At 34.2% G+C, this 7331-nt stretch overlaps 1 long non-coding RNA gene across 1 annotated transcript; it reads left to right on the top strand.

The window, feature by feature from the left end:
* Positions 1-1558: 1558 nt before the first annotated feature.
* LOC139355673 (uncharacterized) lies at positions 1559-5434 on the top strand. The gene is made up of 3 exons (XR_011606508.1): positions 1559-1913; positions 3202-3279; positions 5373-5434. It is a non-coding gene; the product is annotated as an uncharacterized lncRNA (long non-coding RNA).
* The last annotated feature ends 1897 nt before the right edge of the window (positions 5435-7331 follow it).

The following is a 7331-nucleotide window of genomic DNA, read 5'->3' as shown; positions in this document are numbered from 1 at the left end:
CATTTAAGCCATGTCCCCCCATACACTCAAACACTGGTTTGTAGGGGAGCGGAAGAGGGAAACAGAAATCTTTTAGCTTTACATTGGAAGAGTGAGCATTTACCTGAAGGAAGTTTTAAGTTATTGACTGTCCCCCTACCCCCGCATCACATACATTTCTCAACCGATAGGGCTTGTAAAAGAGATCCAATAAATTTAAAGGCATTTTAAAAAGCAGATCTGTGTCCACTTGAATTAAAAATTTGGACTTGGGTTAAGTAGAATCAAATTGTATGAATGACAAGAGTGGAAGGGCAAAAGGAGATGATATGTGAGGAAAGTCCCTCCTAATATTTTTCTGGCCAAATATGTCCTTAAGCAATGTTGAGCTTCCTGGTAGACATTCTTGGGGGAAAATTTATGGGTGCTGCTATAAGAGTCATCTTAAAAACAAGTTCTAGACTATGGGAAATAAAACCTACTTGACTCCCACTGGTAGATAGTAATCTTTCTTATTCAGATGGAACTCTCTATCTCACTGGAGATGAGGATTAGGAGGAGACAAGGCCTGGGATAGAGGTTAGGACTGCTACCGTGAGAATACAAAAATAAGGCATTAATAGTTATTGATGGGAGAAGGGACAGTACTAACTGAAGGGAGAAAATATCCTTTTGTCCTTTGAGCCAGTGCTCTGCTACTCACTGAGAAAGCTCTTGTGGCCAAGGGAGGCAGCTGAGATTGGACTTCCTTAATACTTTGTACTGTTTTCCAGAGGAAAGATTAGGCAATGTAAAAGGTGATCTGATTCAGATCGAAGGCTGTAGTATAGATTCGCCCAGCTTCATGAACGTTTCTACTAGACCTCTCACATGATTCATTTAGAGGGTTCAAATGATCAGGAGGTTCTTTTCTCAATGAAACCTGTTCCCCTCTAAAACTGCTTTTCAGTGTTCACTAACAATCCAGTCTGAGGAGACAGTCTTTGCATAGTCTGTGGGACAATAATAATAATAAAAAGACCATGCAAACTGAATCTATGCAAAGCAATATTAATAACTAATGAGAAAAATTACAATTGTCCTCAATTCTTAAAAACGTTAAAACACCAAAACTCTCTTCCTATAGGTTGCAAATATATAGCAAAATGAAAAAAAAACAGCTAAATTAATATTTACTTATTACACCATAATTTAAAACATTAGAAACATTGAGAGTTGAAGTCCATTATTTATTTGTAAAAAATATATATATCAAAAATGATTTGAACAGTGCTTGCCTTCTCACATAACTTACAATGTAGAATGAATATCTTTTCTATTCCTTGGTGAATTGTCACACTCTTTTCTAAGTTTGGATTAGCTTCCAGCAGTTTATCTTTTGTGCTTTTAATGTGAAATATTTCTGATATTTCCTTTAATGTGAACATTTTTCCTGGCATCACTTCCTCTATGACGTCTTCCTCTTTTCTTTTTTGTCACAAATGCTTTGCTTATGTATGCTGGTAAGTTGTTACCCTTAGCTAAATTCCACTGGTTGCATATCCAGACTCTCTTGAATGGCTGCGGTGTCAACGTTCCCAGTCAACTGTGCCTTCTGTGCTGTGTATGTTTGATTTAAATTTTACTTATACCGTTATCACTTTTAGTTTCTTCATTACACTTTCATCTTTGTTGGCCAATTCTTTCTTTTGAGTATCTATTTTCATGAAATGTGACATGAGTTTATTTCCAAGAGACCTGAAGGCAACACAACTACACACTGTGTGAACTGAACCTCAGATACCACTGGCCTGTCACCAACAGATTTTGAAGTAAATGATGTGATTGTTCACCGATCATCAGTGCATCTGTTATTTACGTAGTGATTTGTGAACTGACGAGTTAGCAGCAGTTTCTGCTTTATGCAATTGTTCTGTTAATAGACTGCTATTGTGGTAAGTGAAATTTAAACTGTGTTGTTGGGAAACTGTTGTTATTTAACTCACTTGTGATAATTGAAATTCACGTGTATTGGAACTGTGCAAAGTAAGAACTGTCTGCAAATAAAGCAATACTTTCTATATCTTCACCTTCCTGGAGGCTTAGAACTTCAGGGTGATTCATTTTCTTTCTTTTTTTCTTAAATTGAGGTAAACTTTACATATAGTAAATGCACAGCTCTTAAGAGTACAATTAGATAAATACACTAATTATATTTATTGTGTGTAACTGTTACCTGAATCCCATTCATTTATTGACTCCTCTTTTCCTGTGTGAAGGTTTTTCTTCTGGAGTCTGTACAAATCACCATGAGACACTCCAGTTTGGGTATTATGACATAAAAAGTCTGTAGATTATCCCACGTGGATTTTGATGAGCTTGGGGAGCCTTTTTATTTGGGCCAGATCACTCAACAACAGCTGCAGTGTTTGAGCCACCAAATCTTAAGAAGAAAAGCTGTATTCTTATGATTAGATTTTTTGAAAATTGCCACTTCTTAAGATTCCTTTTTGAAATGTGGTTCATTGGGGTTTCAAAAATAAAGATCTAAAACCTGATAGGTTTTAATATTATCTCAATGTTAATAGCAATGTTTTATACCCATGATTTCAAACCTTTTGTTTTAAGGGCAAAATAACAGAGGTAAACAAAGGTAAGCGGACCACCACCACCCTGCTTATTCTTAGGACTTCAAGGTGTTTGGTTTCAAAGGAAAATCCAAAAGCCTTCCCTGGAGAAGTTGCACTTGGTTTAAATAGGCTACTGGATGTCTGACTTGATACCAATAATCTGAACTGTTATTTATTGTGAGTTCTCCATGGTGGAGGTAATTATCTCTGGACATCGAAATGACCGGATTGGGGCGTGCTCCACACGCCACTCCTGGGACACATTGCAGAAGAGAGGATTGTGTCTCTGGAACTCTTCTCCTTTGTAAGTTGAGTTAATCTGAATGAACAATTCTTCACTAAAAGAAACAGATCCTGCGGGATGAAAGCACATAATGGAGCCCTAGGGGTGATCTGAGAAGCAGAACTATAATTATCTTCTCTCTGCTTACTGGCACAGTTAGGAAGGATTCTTTGGACTAGGCAGAAAGTGATCAATTTCCTCTCCTCTCATATTATCCTCAACCTGAGGCCTATTTGTACTCCTGATTGAACTATTGGGATAAAAGGGTTAAGAAGAACAAAATTGTTGGAGAGATTTTTGAATTTTTATGATAATTTCTTTGTGTCCCAGGATCTACTGAATGTCTCAACAGAGGAACTGTTTCTTCCACTTCACAAGCTATAATTTTTGACTTGGTAAAGAATGACGGTAAGTGAAAAACTATATTGCTAAAATTACTAGTGCAACAAGAAAGAGGGAACTCAGGAATTCCCACCTGAGTTCTTATCATATTTAAATTATAAGAGTATTGTTTCTCCTAAAAATATCAAATAAAATCTTGATGTAAGACTTGTGTTTGATGCTCAGAACTGGGAGTAAATGTATATCCTGGGGTTGTGTTTCTTATAGATGAATATGGTGAGTGAGGTGCTAGAATAACTGTAGATTCTGGGGTTCTGTTTCTCATAGTTAAATATGGTGAGTGGGGTGCTGGAAACCCATATCCTGATTAGCATTTGGAATAATTATCTTTATTGTTGCTAATGTTGTTATAGTAATATATGCCCATGGAAAAATTTGAAATCATGCAAAAAAGTATGAAATGAAAAATCTCCTATGATATTACTCAACTGTAGACCCACTTTTTAGATATAATCACTTCTCACAGTTTCTGTTAATTCTTCTGGTTTAAATCTTATGTCTCTTTCTGTATTTAGCAACTTTAAACAGCATCTGTTTACACTCCAGTATAAAAAGGAGACATTAACTTACTTCTGTCACCCTTACACTTTTCTCCCTACTCATAATTTTTGATAATTATAATATTCCTTATTCTTGTACATTTATAACTTTAAATATTATACTTCAATCCATTTCTTAATTAACCTCAGATAGTTAACTTTTGATTTTGTCTATGTAAAGTGAGAAAAATTTCAATATTTTTATTTATAAATTTTCAAGGATTTTAATGTTTTTCTACAGTATTATAAATATAGTTAAGAATCCTATTTTTGTCTTTATGTTACTTTTAAACTCTGAGGACCTACTATTTAGTGAACAATCAAGCAGTAAGATGTCACCCATAGAAAAGGAAATGTGTTCCTGTGGCTTCAACATTTTGTCTTTTTCCTACCAGGTTCCCCTTTTTGTGTGTATAATACATTCAGCTGTCAGTGTTTTTGAGTTGCTGACGTGAATACTGTTCAATTATCTCCTGTAGTGATTTTTTTCTACATAAAATATATCTGTGAAAAAGTTTCAAATTTTTTGCATGTCTTTATTTTGTGCTCGAATGTTATTAGAAGTTTAGTCATGTGAAGAGTTCTAGAGTCGTATTGATTTCTCCCCCTTGGAACTTTGAAGACATTGCTGGATACTTCTAGAATTTTCTCAGTATCCTTGTTCTTAGATTTCAATAGAATGCGTCTAGGTATAAAGCTTTTTCAATTATCTTTCTGATACCATTTATTCTAGTAATTTTCTTCAGCTCTAAAATATTTTCTTCAACTACATCTTTGACTATTACTTCCCTCCTATTTTTTTCTGTAGTTTCTTCTTGTTTTAACTCATCTTATATGACATTTTTCTATTTTTAAAAATCTTTTTGTCTTTTTTGCTAAAAGGTTAGGAGAGTACCTTGACTATCCAACATTCCTATTGATTCTTTTTCCAATCATATTTTTACTTTATAAAATCTTTTTTGTGTTCTTTGATTGATATAATTTTTGTTTTATAGATGGCAGTCTTGTTTTCTGGGTATCATAATTGTCATTAATTAATCAATTTATCAAATTTAGATTTTTAGAAAAGTTGTCTTCCATTCCTCTAAATAATCTTGTTTTACTCAAAATTACTCATTCTCCTTATCTTTTCAGTTTTCTTTCATATTGTTGATACTTCTCAAATGCTGAGCAACTTCTTATTAACTCATTTTAGAATTACTTACAAGGGTCTAAGTTGATTATTATAGTTAATTGGTGTTGATTTCTTCTGCCATTGTGCAGGTCTTTTTCCTCAACGGGGGTCTGCTCCAAATGGAAAGTTGGTTTTGAGCTCTGTGAATCTGGTTAAGGCATGCCAATTGGCAAGCTTTGTTTCTGGCTTGGCAAGCAGGGATGACAGGAAGGTAACTCTGCTCTCTCTGGGTTTAAATGAGAGAGGCTTTACTTTGGTCTGTAATATTTATGCTAAGAATCATTTTATTCCACTTATTTGGAGCACATTTATTTTTCTCTTTCATTTATTCTTTCTTTTTTTGGCTCTTCTACAGATATTTTCTCTTTTATTTCTCTTATCCACAGCAAGCCTTGAGTTTCCCTGGGAATGATGGCTGTCATACCTCTGAGGAAAACACATGGATTAGGTAAAACTTCATAAAGTACAACAAAGGAAGTTAATTTGGTTTGAGGAAAACTGCTTGAATTTTGTAGTCTCCAAATGTTTTTTCAGATTTTAATAATGTAAACAGTGGTTGCTTGCTTGGAATATCTGATTGAAGATCTCAAACTAAGTAAAATTCCTCTTGAAGACTTTTAGCTTTCTGGATTTTTAAATGATTTGTTTGCAAACTATGGGCTCTGTATTTTTTCCATCTGGATGGGCTCATAGAATAGTCAGTAGATTATTAGTAGTTTTTAAAAAGTGATCTACTTCATTCTATGTCATAGGTCCATTATTCAATCCTTAGCAAGGTATTCTATATTTCACGTGATAAGTCCATCGATTAACTGATCAGTTTTTAAAAAGTATTCTTCTACCTTGCCCTGCATTATAGGTCCATTGGTTAACTAGGCATGTCTTCTGAGCGCTATTAGTTTCCTTCCAAACTGTTTTTAAATGTGTGCTTCTCGGGCCAATGTTCTACATGATGAACATCTGGGTTTTAAGTTTTACTCATCTAATATTGACAATTTTCACCTATGACTTTACATCATAACTTTGTGAATAAAAAAGTACTTAACATTTTTTTTTGATATTTTATTGGCCTTTGATCCAGGGGCAGTTCCCAGGTATTAACCAAGTCCAAAGTGGACAAAGTTTTTCTTAAAGGAGTGTAGAATAAATATTTCAGTCTCACCGTCATAAGGTCTCTATTGCAGCCACTCAGATCTTCCATTGGAACACAAAAACAGCATGGATAACAAATAAACAAATGGGTGTGGTTGTGTTTCAAAAAATTTTTATTTAGACATCTGGCCTGTGGACTGTAGTTTTTCAGCTTCTAGACTAAGCCGTATAAAACCAATATAAACTTCTCATTACTGAGATTCACAAAGAAACTGCATTCTAACACCCCCCCCACACACACGAAATGAGGTAGTTGGTGCCTACCCCTGGTTTGAGAATAAGCTTATTGAAAATATGCTAGTGTACAATAGGCATATATTTTCCTCTTTTTTATCCTGATATCATAATGACTTGAAATTGCTTCTGGAGTAAATAGATTCATGCTATTTAGAATCGAAAAATAGATATTTTTCTTTACATCAATAACATGAGTTTTCTGTCTCAAGTTACAATTGATTTTGCTATCAAGCTGTCTTAAAAGGTGAATCTGCATCATTTCACTATTCTAGATCCCAAAAGATCATTTTTGGTCAATGCCTTCCAACATTTAATTGACTTATATTCATTATGTTTTCTCAAATCGTTCATTTTCATGAAGATGTATTTTCAGCCAATGTATTTTTAAGAGTTCTCCAAGAAATTACATTGTTCAAAGTTGGACACTGTGAAGGCTATGAGAGGTTCTATATTGTTTGAAATGTTTACAAGATATTGTCATTTAAGATAGACTCTGTGACACAGAATTCTTGGATCTTTATTTCCTATTTGTTCTTGCTTCAGGATAAAACCAGAACTGTTTCCTTAGGAAGCTGTGGCTTTCCCTCTCAGGTACTACCTTTATGCATCTCTGTTCAGGGATAGACAGTAGTCTGATATTCAAGAACACATCCTGATGGAATTCATTTATTTTCCTGGGGTATGAAAGGATTGAAGGATGAAATCCTCTTCTCCACTTAGTTGGTCACTAACACATATAGGTTCTGCCTTTTCTCAATGTTAGATAATTTGAAATTGAGTTTTCTGCTTTGAAATTCTGACAGCTCAAATGTGGAAAAATATAATTCATGGAATATTTCTGAATTGATATTAATATATTCTTTTTATTTTTAAAATTTTTTTTACCCTATCTTATGGTGCAGAATATATTCTTTAAAAAAAACAAAACAAAACTCTCAGAGGCCTGGTGTTCCACA

Source organism: Macaca nemestrina, chromosome 8 (genome assembly GCF_043159975.1).
Source record: "Macaca nemestrina isolate mMacNem1 chromosome 8, mMacNem.hap1, whole genome shotgun sequence".
Taxonomy (NCBI): domain Eukaryota; kingdom Metazoa; phylum Chordata; class Mammalia; order Primates; family Cercopithecidae; genus Macaca; species Macaca nemestrina.
The sequence above is the reverse complement of the archived record's forward strand: the minus strand, read 5'-3'. Positions and strand labels throughout refer to the sequence as shown.